Source organism: Danio rerio, chromosome 10, assembly GCF_052040795.2.
Source record: "Danio rerio strain M-AB ecotype USA chromosome 10, GRCz13ab, whole genome shotgun sequence".
In the NCBI taxonomy this organism is placed as follows: domain Eukaryota; kingdom Metazoa; phylum Chordata; class Actinopteri; order Cypriniformes; family Danionidae; genus Danio; species Danio rerio.
Genome location: NC_141030.1, coordinates 34,105,965 through 34,120,000, shown reverse-complemented (window position 1 = coordinate 34,120,000; position 14,036 = coordinate 34,105,965). Strand labels below are relative to the sequence as shown.

The 14,036-nt window shown below is 36.8% G+C and overlaps 1 protein-coding gene across 14 annotated transcripts in view; it reads right to left on the bottom strand.

Annotated features, from left to right (window-relative positions):
• Positions 1 to 14,036, bottom strand: part of ntm (neurotrimin) — a 628,604-nt gene that overhangs the window by 204,318 nt on the left and 410,250 nt on the right. For 4 of the 14 annotated variants that reach the window (XM_087269729.1, XM_087269730.1, XM_087269731.1 and 1 more), the window contains exon 2: positions 13,324 to 13,536. The gene's annotated coding sequence lies outside the window, so the exon portion shown is untranslated. 14 annotated transcript variants of the gene reach the window in all.

Here is a 14,036-nt window from a genome sequence, read left to right as displayed (position 1 = left end):
AAAGAAAAGCACAGCTTGTGCACCATCCTGGTCAAGAGCCCAAACGACAAATTCATGAAAAATAAAAGAAGAGGCAATACAACATCCTCTTCCACCTTCAATATTTTAACTGAGGTGAAACAATTGAGCAAACTACCGAACCCCAAACTGATCTCCAGGTGCCTGGGTCCCTCTGGGGAAAAAAAAATAAAAATAAATAAATAAATAAATAAATAATATATATATATATATATATATATATATATATATATATATATATATATATATATATATATATATATATATATATATATATATATATACTGTACTTTGCGTCTCTTAGGAAAAAAGTTGTCCCTTCCCTTTAAAAATATGTATATATTCCAGTAGGAAATTTGCATTCCACCAGGGCTTCTCTGTGTCCTCTGCTTCCCTTTTTACCCCCTCATCACAACAAGGACACAACAGTAGATTTTTTTGTTGACTTTTGAAAAGCGTAGGTGCTGCACTGTTTATGTTGATAGGCAACCACAATGATCTTTGTGCCGGAGCGCATGATGTCGGGCAGATTTTCCACACAGAGTTCTTTTTTTTTAACTGCAGGAAGACAGATTGCTCCGCCAAATGAGGCACAGCTAGCGGTTAGAACACAAGGGGATAGTTGCACCAGCAGTGCGCAAGTTAAATTGTAGCCTAGTTGTGATTTAGTGATACGAAGCTGAAAGTTACACACTACTAAATATCTTCCACCACTAAACTTAGTTTAAACGTAACACTATGTTCCAACTAAATATTTACGGCAGCCTCCCCTGTGTATAACGGTAGAAAAGAGATGACAACGAGATTAGTTTACATAGAGGAGCTTGCACTCATAATGAAGATTTATCTCCCTCTACTCACAGCTTTATTTTCTTCCCAAATCTCACTTTTTTTTTTTTTTTTTTGGTTTAATTTTACACAAAGTGTTTTGTGTTAATTGTATCCATCAATTAAAATGAGAATTTCTTCATGACCAAGTTCTTCTCCCTGCTTTTTTCTCTTTCACGTAGGAAAAAAAAAAAAAAAACAAGTTTATTGTTTTGATAGCTTCATGTGTATTTCATGATGCAGGTACATGCGTTGTCTGTTATTACTAACTAACTGTAATGTACTATAAAAATGTTATTTAATTTTCATAGGATAATTATATATAGACACATTGTTGCAGGATTTTAAAGCAGTTTAACAATTTAAATGCATTTTATTTGATATTACATCAATGCGATTAAGCATGACTTGACGGAGAGCTTACGACCTAATAACTACGCCCTGCATTAAGAACATATGGTGCGACTGAAAACAAATTCAGTCATAAACTAGCTAGTTGTTACTAAGCCCCTAGTGTGGAAGTTACGTTCCAGCTTAAGATAGAACTTACGAACAGCTGGCATAACCCTACCATGGTGTATATATAAACAGAGGGAAAAATGATCCCTGCCAATTAGAAACCATTTTAAAAAGGTGTCTCTTACTACAAAATAGTTTGGTGTGATTGGGGTTTTACTCCCCTTTTTCTCGAGTTTAACATATTTCCCATTCTGAAATGAGAAAGCCTAGAGTTTCCTTCATTTCAGTGTTAACCTACATAGAGTTACTACTCAACCCCCTTTCTAAAATGGGCAGCTGATTTATCCATTGATGTGTATAAAGTGTATATTCTGAAGTACTCCTCCACCTCAGATTGAAAGAAAAAACATAAAACCATCGCCTGAAGGTTTGCTCAACAGGGAAATTTTGCCACTATAAGTTAAGACGTCTGAATAAACTGAAGCTGTGAAACCTCACTCAGTAAGACATCATAAGCTCTGCTAAACTCTGGCCTGCTGGCAATGTTGACTTTAGTGCATTGGCACGGCACTTCAATAACATTTGTGGGACGACAGCTCAATTCCCAGTTTGCGAGCTCCCAGCTGATTTGGTGCAATGCTGCTGGCTATGTAATATCGTGTCACTAGGAGAGCTCAGTTATATATCACAGAAGGCCCTTTCGTGATTTTCAGTGTTTTGCTTTTGCCTGCTAAACACAGCCCACTTCAGCATTCAAAACACCTAGCCATGATTGCCTGGGTTAAGAGTACTGCTGAAAAACAATAATCAAGTTGAAATGCAGTTCTGAGAGAGATAATATGTGTCCTCACGTATCTGTGAAAACAGTGTTTATGGCTTAAGTGAGAGCTCCAAGTGGTTTGCGACTGGAATGTAATGCTACACGTACGCACTCTCGCTAGCACGCTAAATCACTCTCTTTCTTCATCTAACACATGGTGACGCGGTGGGATGAGTGATCGAGCAGATCTCAATACACCGGAACTGAAGAATCTGAGCTGGAAGAGAAGGGGGGAAAAAATAAAGCTGCTGGCCGACAGCAATTCGACTCTTTGGGGTGGAAGTGACCATTATTTTCCAATACAGAGATTGATGTCGCTTGAACTGCTCTTTGTCTTCCACTAGTAATGGGTTTCTGTCTCTGCCTTGCTGTTTAACAGTGTTTTCCCCTAACTTGCTCTATATTGGAGTGTCATTGCGAAGCACTAAAGCCTCCAAAGGATGAGGAACTAGAGTTATTATTATTGTTTTATTGTTGTTGCAGTATGAGTCTGTAGAAAAAAAGTCTATCAAACTGCAAAACGTGGAATTAAATAATAAATAAATGAATAAATAATAATAATAATCCCTTACATTTTTATAGCGCTTTTCTAGACACTCAAAGTGGTTAACACAATGGGAAGAATCTCCTCATCCACCATCTGTGTGCAGCATCCACCTGGATGACGTGACGGCAGCCATATTGTGCCAGACCGCACACCACACACCACACACCAGCTGATTGGCGGAGTGGAGACAGAGAAATGAAGCCAATTATGATATGGGGATGGTTAGGAGGCCATGATGGGCATTGACCAGTGGGTATATTTGGCCAGGATGCCTGGGTTAAACCCCTCCTTTTTTTTCAAAGGACATCCTGGGATTTTTTAACGACCACTGAGAGTCAGGACCTCGGATTATCGTCTCATCCGAAAGACAGCGCTCACGGAACAGTATAAAGTCCCCATCAATATACTGGGGCGTTACAACTCACAGACCGCAGGTTAAGCGCCCCCTGCTGACCTCACTAACACCACTTCTGGCAACAACCTAGCTTTCCCATGTAGTCTCCCGAACAGGTACTAGCCGGGCACAGCCTGCTTAGCTTCAGTAGGCAACCATGTATGAGTTGCAGAGAGCTAGCTGCCAGCTAAATGACTGTGGTATGCTGTTTAAAAAAAAAGAAAGAAATTTAACATAAAACATAGTTGTAATTTAAAAACTGCAATAGATTATACATATTTTCTCAATACTGTAAGAAATAAAGTAAATACAAATTTTTTTATAAACAATGCATAATACTGTGTAGATATTTAATGTGTATTGTATTTAGTATAAAAACTAACATAACATTTAATATGAAGTAATATGTTGAATCCTAATTTATATGAAATGTATATACACCAGGGGTCTTGCAAATAATAATAAAAAAAATAATAATAATAATAATAATATTAATAATAAAATGTGCTCCTTTAACTCTCAGTCCACAGCTGCCCACAGGTTTGAACAAAGCATCACAACTGTTTTGACACGAATGCACTTTACCTGACAAATGGTTCACAGTGTGCAGTAATTACGGGAACATATGCATATATAATACCCAGGGCAACAAAACAACAATGCAATAAAGGACAAAACACCCTGACCGTGTCTCGGCGCTCCAGGGTTTTAAATTCAGCACACAGTTAAAGTATAAACCCACATCAATGCAGCACTGACAGTAACATTTTATGATGGAGCTGTAACAACACAGCCATAACAACTCAAGCCATTAAGAGCTTTTTCAAGGACAAGTAGGTTTATCATATGGATTGGAGAATAAGACTTACATGTTTACCTCTCGGATTGTGCTAGAACATATTCATTTACCAGGAAAAGACTGCAGTACAGGTGAGCAGCGACTGGGGTAATTAATAACAATGACTATTCTCAGAAAGCACTTGAATCTCTCTATGAAGAGCAGAGGTTTGCTTCTCTAAAACAAATCTGGCTGAAAAGTGTTTGAACCAGTTTATGCTCTAGTCAAATCCTGTTGTGAAACAGTGATAAGGGAATTGTATATATCAGAGGATCTTTAATAAAGTCTGAGAGGCAGGGGGGAAGTTTACTAGCGGCTATTATGAAAAATAAAATCAGATTAATGCGAATTATAAGCGCAGAGAAGCATTTGTATGGTAATTTAGCAACACTTTAAAGAGGCTCTCTGAAAACTACTGGAGTGTAGAAAAATAAAATAAAATAAAATAAACAACAAATGCTTAAGCTCTAAGATTAATGTACATTAATAAACTACCCAAACAATACATTGCAAACATGTTAAATGTTTACTTTGAAGTGGGGATCACACCAAACAGTCTAAAATAAAATAAAATAAAATAAATTAAAACAAAATAAAATAAAATAAAATAAACAATGGCTAAGCTCTCTGATTGATGTGTTTATATAAATTACCAACATATTTTGTTAAATATTTAAATACATTTTACTTAGGAATGGGAATCACACACTATAGGGCCAACAAATAAAATAAAATAAGAAGCAAATTAAATTAAAAATAAATAAAAATAAATAATTAACAACAAATGGTTAAGCTCTAATGCTGTGTTCACACCAGACACGGAACTGATGTTCATGCGGCTATTTATGCGCGAATAGCGCGATTTATCCGCGCGTAAATAGCCGCATGAACATTTGAGTTAAAGCCTGGTTTATACTTCTGCGTCAAGTGACCGGCGTAACTCACGTCGCAGGCAACGCGCGCAGCTGTGCATTTATACTTCTGCGCGCTGTCTCTGTTGGTCTGCATTAACACTTCCGAAACGCTAGTGGGCAGTAAGGTGTAAATATTCCTCTGTGTCGAGTTTCTTCGCTTTGTTTTGCTTTTCCTGAACACTTCCTGGATGTACAAGTGACTCAAACTCGCTCATTTTGAGGCAGGAAGCGGCAGATGTGCAACAACTTTAACCATGAGGTAAACACAGAACAAAACTTTCCATCCGGAGCTCCTTCACGGGACTCCACACTTGTAAACAATCGCTCGCGCCATTCGCGCGGCTCTCGGTCCCGCCCAGACTCATCAGCGCTACCAAGCGCTACCGAGCTTGCGCTACGCGTTGTTGCGACGTGTAGTTACATTTTTTGAGAGGTGCACGTCAGTGACGCGTAGCGCAAGCTCTGTGATTGGTCGGCTTGGTAGCGCTGACGAGTCGAGGTGGGACCGAGAGCCGCGCGAACCCAATGTAGTGATTGTTTACAAGTGTGGAGTCCCGTGAAGGAGTTCCGGATGGAAAGTTTTGTTTTGTGTTTACCTCATAGTTAAAGTTGCTGCACGTCCGCCAGTTCCTGCCTCAAAATGAGCGAGTTTGAGCCACTTGTTCATCCCGGAAGTGTTCAGGAAAAGCAAAAAAGCAGCGAAGAAACTCGACACAGAGGAACATTTACACCTCACTGCCAACTAGCGTTTCGGAAGTGTTAATGCAGACCAACAGAGACAGCGCGCAGAAGTATAAATGCACAGCCACGCGCATTGCCTGCGTCATGGGTTACGCCGGTCACTTGACGCAGAAGTATAAATCAGGCTTTACTCGCTTCATACGCACGTCAAACCCCGCTTCATTCGCGTGTCAAATTCACTTCAGAACAGATGCGGATTCGCGTGATGGGCAGGGCTTCTGTCTGCCCGAAGACTCTAGCTTCATAGCTAAATGGCTAACATGGATTTTATGAAGAAAATAACAGTGTTTATGTGCTTTATGAAGACTGAAAAACAGCGTTGATATGTTTAGGGTCGTGTCTGAGTCCACTACATTCTTTCAGAGGTGCATCCAGCTCTGTGAGCTCATAAACTCCTCCAGAAACTTAACCTGGATGACGGAGGCTTTCAGCAGTGCTTCTGACTGAGCCAAGCCGAGTTTGATGAACTGTTGTCGGTGAAGGCTGGAGGATTTCCCTCGGAAAAACGACAACAGGTTGTACGTCACATTCACGCCCCCACAAGAGCAAGCTTCTGATTGGTTATCGTGGCGCGAATGTATGCTGAAGTTCAGATTTTTGAAATGGAGAGATTCGCGCGAAACGCTCGTTAAGCGCGTCAAGCACGCAAAACGCTTAATTCGCCCTGCGCCATTCGCGCAATTCTCGTCATTTGGCCGAGCCATTCGCGCATATCGTGCCGCAGGATGTCTATTCGCGCGTTTGCATTGACTGATGTACACTCACACCAGTCAATGCGCGTTTGCAATGACTGGTGTGAACGCAGCATAAGACTAATGTACACTAGGGCCACAAAATTAAATTTAATTAAAAAAATGCTAAAAACATAAATAAATAAATAAATAAATAAATAAATAAATAAATAAATGAAAATATTAATAATACAAAATAAAATAATAAATAAAATAAACAAATGCTTTAGCTCTAATATTAATGTATATTAATAATTTACCCAACCAATTTATTGTTAGCATGTTGAATGTTTACTTACAAGTGGGGATCACATCAAACGGTCTAAAATAAAATAAGATAAAATAAAACAATGGCTAAGCTCTCTAATTGATGTATGATATATGAATTACCAAAAATATTTTTGTTAAGTATTTAAATTGTATTTTTTTTTTACTTTCACACACCAAAGGACCACAAAATAAAATAAAATAAAATAGAATGTGCCAATACAATTGAGAATTTATCTAATTAATTTTTTTTTTTTTTTGTGTTGAGTTACATATATTCATTAGACATACTTATGTTTACTACAATTTTATTTAAATTCAAATAAATACAATAGGAGTGGTTCTCAAGGAAGATGATAAAACCAGATTATTATAACAAAACAAAATAAAATTAATTAAATAAAAAGTAACGTAATAAAAAAATGATTTAAAATATATTTAATTATTAAAGCTCATCAAAAATCAAACAGTAATAACTTAGCATTGACACATCAACATTCGCTTTGCTCAACAATAGAGGATGTGCTGCTATTGTACACCTGCGAAACCTTCAAAAGTAATTCATGTTTTATACATCAAACTGGCTTTTGGCCGCTTTCATCTGCGGTGGTCTTATGAAAAGCAGCATTGCATTTGCATAACATTCAGAAAGGTGTACTGCAAACCGGTCTGCAGGAATGCCTTCCAAAAACACCTCAAAGCACCAGTCATGCTTGAAACAGAGGCGCTGAAAGAGTATCTGTTCTTGAAAGTCGTCTCTCAAGTATTGACGTTTAGGAAAGATATCGCTCATTACACACACACCGCAGACGTTTGCAGCAATTACTCTTATCTTGTGTTGACACCTCCCGCAAAACACAAAACCCCTTGAAGAATTCCGCGAATCATAGCACTTCTGATTTCCCAATGACGAGTTTCAATTCAGAGATTAAATTAGCGCGAATAACTGTTCGACACGGAGCCATCTGGCTTTCGATGCTGCCATATTTAATTGACGGGCACAGATTAGCCTATCGCTCTTCATACATGTTTAACTGACAGGTTTAAATTGGTTACATGGTTATTATGGAGACATTTAAAGAGATTTTGGTTTTTCGAGAAGTCTCTTATGCATTTGTATATTCAAAAATCCAGATAAATAGAAATCCTACAGGAGTTTTCTTAAAAATCAAATGTCATCATGTACTCTGGCTCAAGTTGTTGTAGTGTGAGTAGGAGGCATCAGACACCAAGGGTATTGGATAATTCAAGCATAAAACTAAAAGAGTTACTTGAAGATAAGCAAACATTACTTGGAATAAAATATATCAAGGGTTTACAGGTGTTTGATTTAAGTGTGTGTCAAGGATTTCAGGCTTATTAATTTGAAATTAGCCAAACCAAATGAGAAAAACTGTAATACATACTGTATGTATATTAGTGCACAGTACCATTAAGCACAACATTATTCATACCCCTGGCAAATTCTGACTTAAAAAGTTTTTGTTCAAATGTAAATAAAATTAGCATGATGCTTATTACCTGTTGGGGAAAGCCTGCATCATTTCCAGTACAAAAAAAATTAATAAATAAAAAAATAAAAAATATTACTAAAGTAACTTGAAGTCAGAGTTTGCCAGGGGTTTGGATAATTTCTGGCTTGAATGTATATTGATACATTCAAAACTATCAATTTAATCTTCAGAAATACCACAACAACTCTGTTTTGACCTTGTTACGGCTTCTCTGACTATTGCTTAAAAAAAAGAAAAGAAACTAAACAACACAAGACTCAATCTAGTCTCAATCGAGCTGCTCTACAATGACAATAATAGCCATTTAAAAACTTACTGGAGATCTTAAGTACGTTAAATTGCAGTGTACAACATAATGTGCTCTCTTTCTCACTCTCTCTAATGGCCATGAAGTTTCTCCTAGGTGGGGAAGAGCATGCAAGACTGTAATGAGACGTTTCTATTGAATTCGCAGCAGCTTCTTAAATAGACTTGTCATATTAGATATGCTTCCAGACAAATTAACAACTCAACACATTGTGCTTTCTTCACAAATACCAACCTTAATTATGTCTTTTCTGTCCAATGCGTGTTTGTTTGAGATGTACACTATCGGTCAGAAGCTTTGGATTTGAAAGATTTAAAAAAATGCTGTAAAAAAAAAGTCTATTTTGCTTACAAAGGCTGTATTTATTTGATTTAACATGCAGCTAACAAATGTGTAATTATGAATAATTTTACATGTATAACACTTTAATCAATAACACTTTTCTTCTTGAATGTATTTTCAAAAGCCATTTGTTGGTGTGATTCAATTGTCATTTCATATCATTACGTTATGACTGTCTGCTGTATTATGATTAGTTGATGATGGTAACAATGATTCTTATAATAATCGATGTACACTCACCAGCCACTTTATTAGGTACACCTGTCCAACTGCTCAACGCACATTTCTAATAAGCCAAGCACATGGCAGCAACTCAATGCATGTAGACATGGTCAAGACTCAACTCAACTCAAAGGCATGTAGACATGGTCAAGACGATCTGCTGCGGTTCAAATCGAGCATCAGAATGGTGAAGAAATGTGGCATGGTTGTTGGTGCCAGAGGGGCTTGTCTGAGCATTTCAGGAACTGCTGATCTACTGGGATTTTCACGTACAACCAGGGTTTACAGGGAATGGTCCAAAAAAGAAAAATATCCAGCGAGCGGCAGTTCTGTGGACACAAATGCCTTCTTGATGCCAGAGGAGAATGGGCAGACTAGTCTGAGCTGATAGTAAGACAACAGGAACTCAAATAACCTCTCGTTACAACTGAGGTATGCAGAAGGGCATCTCTGAATGCACAACACGTCCAACCTTAAGGCAGATGGGCTAAAGCAGCAGAAGACCACATTGGGTGCCACTCCTGTTAGATAAGAACAGGAAACTGAGGCTACAGTTCGCACAGGCTGATCAAAATTGGACAATAGAAGATTGGAAATACGTTGCCTGGTCTGGTTCTGCTGTGACATTTGGACATAGGGTTAGAATTCGGTGTCACCAACATGAAAGCCTGGATCCATCCTGCCTTGTATCAACGGTTCAGGCTGCTGATGGTGTAATGGTGTGAGGAATATTTTCTTGGCACACTTTGAGCCCATTAGTTACAATTGAGCATCATGTCGACGCCACAGCTTACCCAATATTGTTGCTGACCATGTCCATCCCTTTATAGCCACAGTGTACCCATCTTCTGATGGTTATATCCAGCAGGATAACGCACCATTTCATAAAGCATGAAACATCTGAGACTGGCTTCTTGAACATGACAATGAGTTTATTGTACTCAAATGGATTCCACAGTCACCAATAGATGGGGATGTAGGGGAACGGGTGGTTCCCGTCATGGATCTGCAGCCGACAAATCTGCAGCACCTGTGGGATGCTATCATATCAATATGGACCAAAATCTCTGAGAAATATTTCCAGTATCTTGTTGAATCTTTGCCACAAAGGATTAGTTCTGAAGGTGAAAGGGAGTCCATACTGATACTAGTAACGTATACCTAATAAAGTGGCCGGTGAGAGTTTTTTTTTTTTTTTTTATAGTTTTGTGGAAACGGTAATAGACTTGATTTAAGGATTCCACTATGAAACAGATGATCCAAATAACAGCCTCAAATCTAAATAAAATCCTTTTATTTAAATCCTAGATGTAAATATGCTCACTCTTAAACAATTTAATAAATCACTGATAAATAAAAGTAAATATATTTTCTATAAGACAGTAGCACATACTATTACAGAACTATACACTACAGAAGTATACAGTTTCCAAAAATTATGAAACAGCCCAACTGTTTTCAACACTAATGTTACATAATAAATGTGATATTAAATATTAAACAATACATCATAACTTTATAATGATTTCAGAAAGATTAGAAAACTAAAACTGAAAATTCAGCTTTTAAAATCAGTAAAAAACAAAATCTTACAGTAAATTCATAAAGATAAACAACAATTTAAATTGTACGTTTATTCTGCTCAAACAAATGGAACCTTGGGTAATCCTACTGATCCCAAGCATATGACCAGCAGTGTACGCCACTGGATGGCTTTAACATGGACGCAACGGTTTTACTGTGTGATGGAACTGAAACAAAGTGACATCTGGTAATAAATTGCAGATTCTCACCTGCAGTGCTGCATTTGCTGTACAGCTATAAATTGAAGCCCAAGGATCCAATTATGCCATTTCTAACAACCCCCTGATTCACTCAAAATGTCAACTCTTCCTTTGAAGAAATAAATAAGACGAATTCCCCATCAAGACGTCTGTGTTTAAGCCCTTTATTTGGCCAGAAGGACTTAGTCGCTGTTGTATATGACAGAAGCAATTTGAACAGACCCATTAAATGAAGAGTTCCGTCAAAAACGAATGTTGCTCCCGACACGTTTGACTTAAATTTATTCTGCTGAATACAGAATATCTATGTATACACAGTATATATTTGTAAGTTATGCATTTTATTTGTGCATTAAAAGTCAAAGGAGTTCAATACTGTTTTGATGAGTTTAATTGTATATACAGCTTATTATAGTTAAAGAAAAAACATATTTGGCAAACTGCCATTTTAGATTTTCATTTAGTGTTAAACATTAAAATTAATAAAACTTAAAGAGATAGTTCACCCAAAAAAATCAAAATACTATCATTATTTACTCATCCATAACTTGTTTCAAACCTGTTTGAATTTCTTTCTTCTGTTGAACAAAAAATAAGATACTTTGAAGAAATCTGGAAACCTGTAACAATAGACACCCTCCCTTAGTATGTGTTTCTCCTACTATGGAAGTCCATGGTTACAGCTTTCTTCACAGTGTCTTCTTTGTGTGTTCAACAGAATTAAAAAAAAAAAAAAAGGTTTTTATCCACTTGAATGAATAAGGGGGAATAATTAGTGAGTCAGCAATGTTGGGGAAAGTTACTTTTGAAAGTAGTGCATTACAAATGATGAGTTACTCCCTCAAAAATGTAACTAAATGCATTACTTAGTTACTTTTTATGGAAAGTAATGCGTTATTTTATTTTTTCTTACATGACTGAGGTTTGATCTCTTTCAGAATTTGTGTTTTTTTGCACTTTTTTATAGAGAAGCTCTGCTTTTAACAGCCACCTATATAACCTACATCTTTATTTTCCAGAATTTTTTACAATGTTGAGTGTACATTGTGTTGAGTGAACATCCCTTATTTATTTATTGCCACATCAGCAACTTATGGCTATTTCGTGGCAAAATGGATATACATAAAATATAACATGATAAAAACAAATTCGTATTACAACAAAAACAAAATTACTTAGACAAATATATAAAATATAAATAGATAAAATTCACACATATGATTTTTTTTTGATTCACACATAAATATGATTTTTCAGTTCAATTTTTGATAAATTATTTAAAACTCTTCCTGGTGGTACCTTTTAAGTGAACTATTCCTTTAATTAACTAAAAAAAAGTGTGCACTAGCTATGTTTCCATCCAAAAACGCGAAATAACTTTATGCGCAAAAGTGGAATATTGCATAAAAGATGTGCGGATAAAGTAACGTTTCCATCCAAAGAGTCAAAGAGAACAAAATCGTCACTTCCTGATTAACTACCGCCACATATTATCAGTGAAAACAGAATTGTCTGTGGTACAAGAAGCTGCATGGATCTTTGCATCATTTAATAAATGACTTACACCTCAGAAGACGATACTGACATGCGATGAATGCTTGGTGGCGTTTGAAGGCGAGAGACGTGGAGCAAAGACGCTCTTGACAGTTCTGGAGGTCATTAATAATATAATAACATTAATACCTAAATGATTAAGCATATAGAATGACCAAAACAAAGTTTCAGATGGTTTACAATGTGCTCAGCTGGATGGTTTGTCCATTCACAAACATTTTTATCATCACATGATCTATTTAATAACTAAATCATAACATTTTTAATGCGCATAGTGGAATTTGTTTGGTAAAAGTGTTTTCATCGTAGTTTATGCACATCATTCCTTACCGAATAAAAACTTTATCCTACTCAGTTATGCACATTTTTTTTTTGTGAGCATTTTCAAAATGTATGTGCATCTTGGTGTTTTCATCAACTGATTTTTTATGCGCATAAAAATAGGTGGATGGAGGCATGGCTATTTTCTCTTTAAAACAATTCTAGACATCAGTCTAACCCAAAAACTCAAATTCCCTCATTCACATAAGCTATGGATATGTAAATACATTATCCGATTAGTCCTGAAACCTCCAGTTCAGCATGTAATTACCACCATTTCATTTATTTTTTTTTGTCCTTTTTTTTTTTTTTTTGCAAACGCAGAGCAAAATAAAGATAAGGACTCCATTAGGCCCTTAAAACACTCTTAGATAACATATTCAAAAAAAAAAAAAAAAACATTAGCAGATAATGGATTTCCGGAATGGATAATGAGATTTCTTTCTTTCTTTTTTGTGTGTGGTCGATGGCTTTTGGCTGCCAGGATTTGTCTGTGCCACTGCCAAACCACCAGCGTCATGCGATTCTCCACTGTCATCACAGGCAAATGACATTACAGGAGGAAATGAAGTTTATGCCTGCTCTCTGACAGATTTACTGATCCCCCGCAGGATCGAATACAGGTCCGGGCCAATGAAAGTCATCATCTGTGGGGTGAATTACTTGTGGCTGGTACTACTTGTTTCGATAACCCACAATTCCCCTCTCCGTCTTTGATTTACCTGCGGACAACCTTCCTTTCTCCACTGCCTATCTATATTCTGCCTCCATCTCTTCAAGGGCGGACATTAGAAACACAGATGTGTCACTGCAGCGCCACCAGCTTCTCTTTCATCATCCTGTTTTGGCTTATTTTCTTCCATGCAATGGTCTGACTGCTTCTAACACTGCCATTCTCTCTGACTTGGCCCAGAAAGTATTGTATTCCTCAGTTTCTGTGAATCAAGATGAAAAGAACAAATCTAAACACTGAGGTGAAGCATTTGAGGAAAATATTTAAAGATTTAAGAAAAGTATATTGTAGGGATGTTCATAATAACCGATTAACTGTTAAAAGGGTGCATTTTAACCAATTAATGGTATGAGTTAAACAATTAAAAATATTATTTGTATTTTTTTAATTGCCTGCATAAATGTGCAACACAAACTTGTTAACTTGCAGGATATTAAAATGTGCAATCACATATGCCTACAGACATATTTTGCCAAAAAAAGAATATTGCTGGTGACCGTTTGACAGATGAGTTGATGCCAAACTAGCGCTAATGCTGATTGTCTCTGTCCTGGATCTGCATCATAAACACTTTTGTTTATTTGGACAATTGGAGAAAGAAGCCGCAAAACAAAACTTTCTGAAATGTGCGCTGCTTTGGAAACGAGAAGTCCACAAGTCAGAATATTGGTTTATGTTACTCTCCTTCAGAGCGTGCTCCAG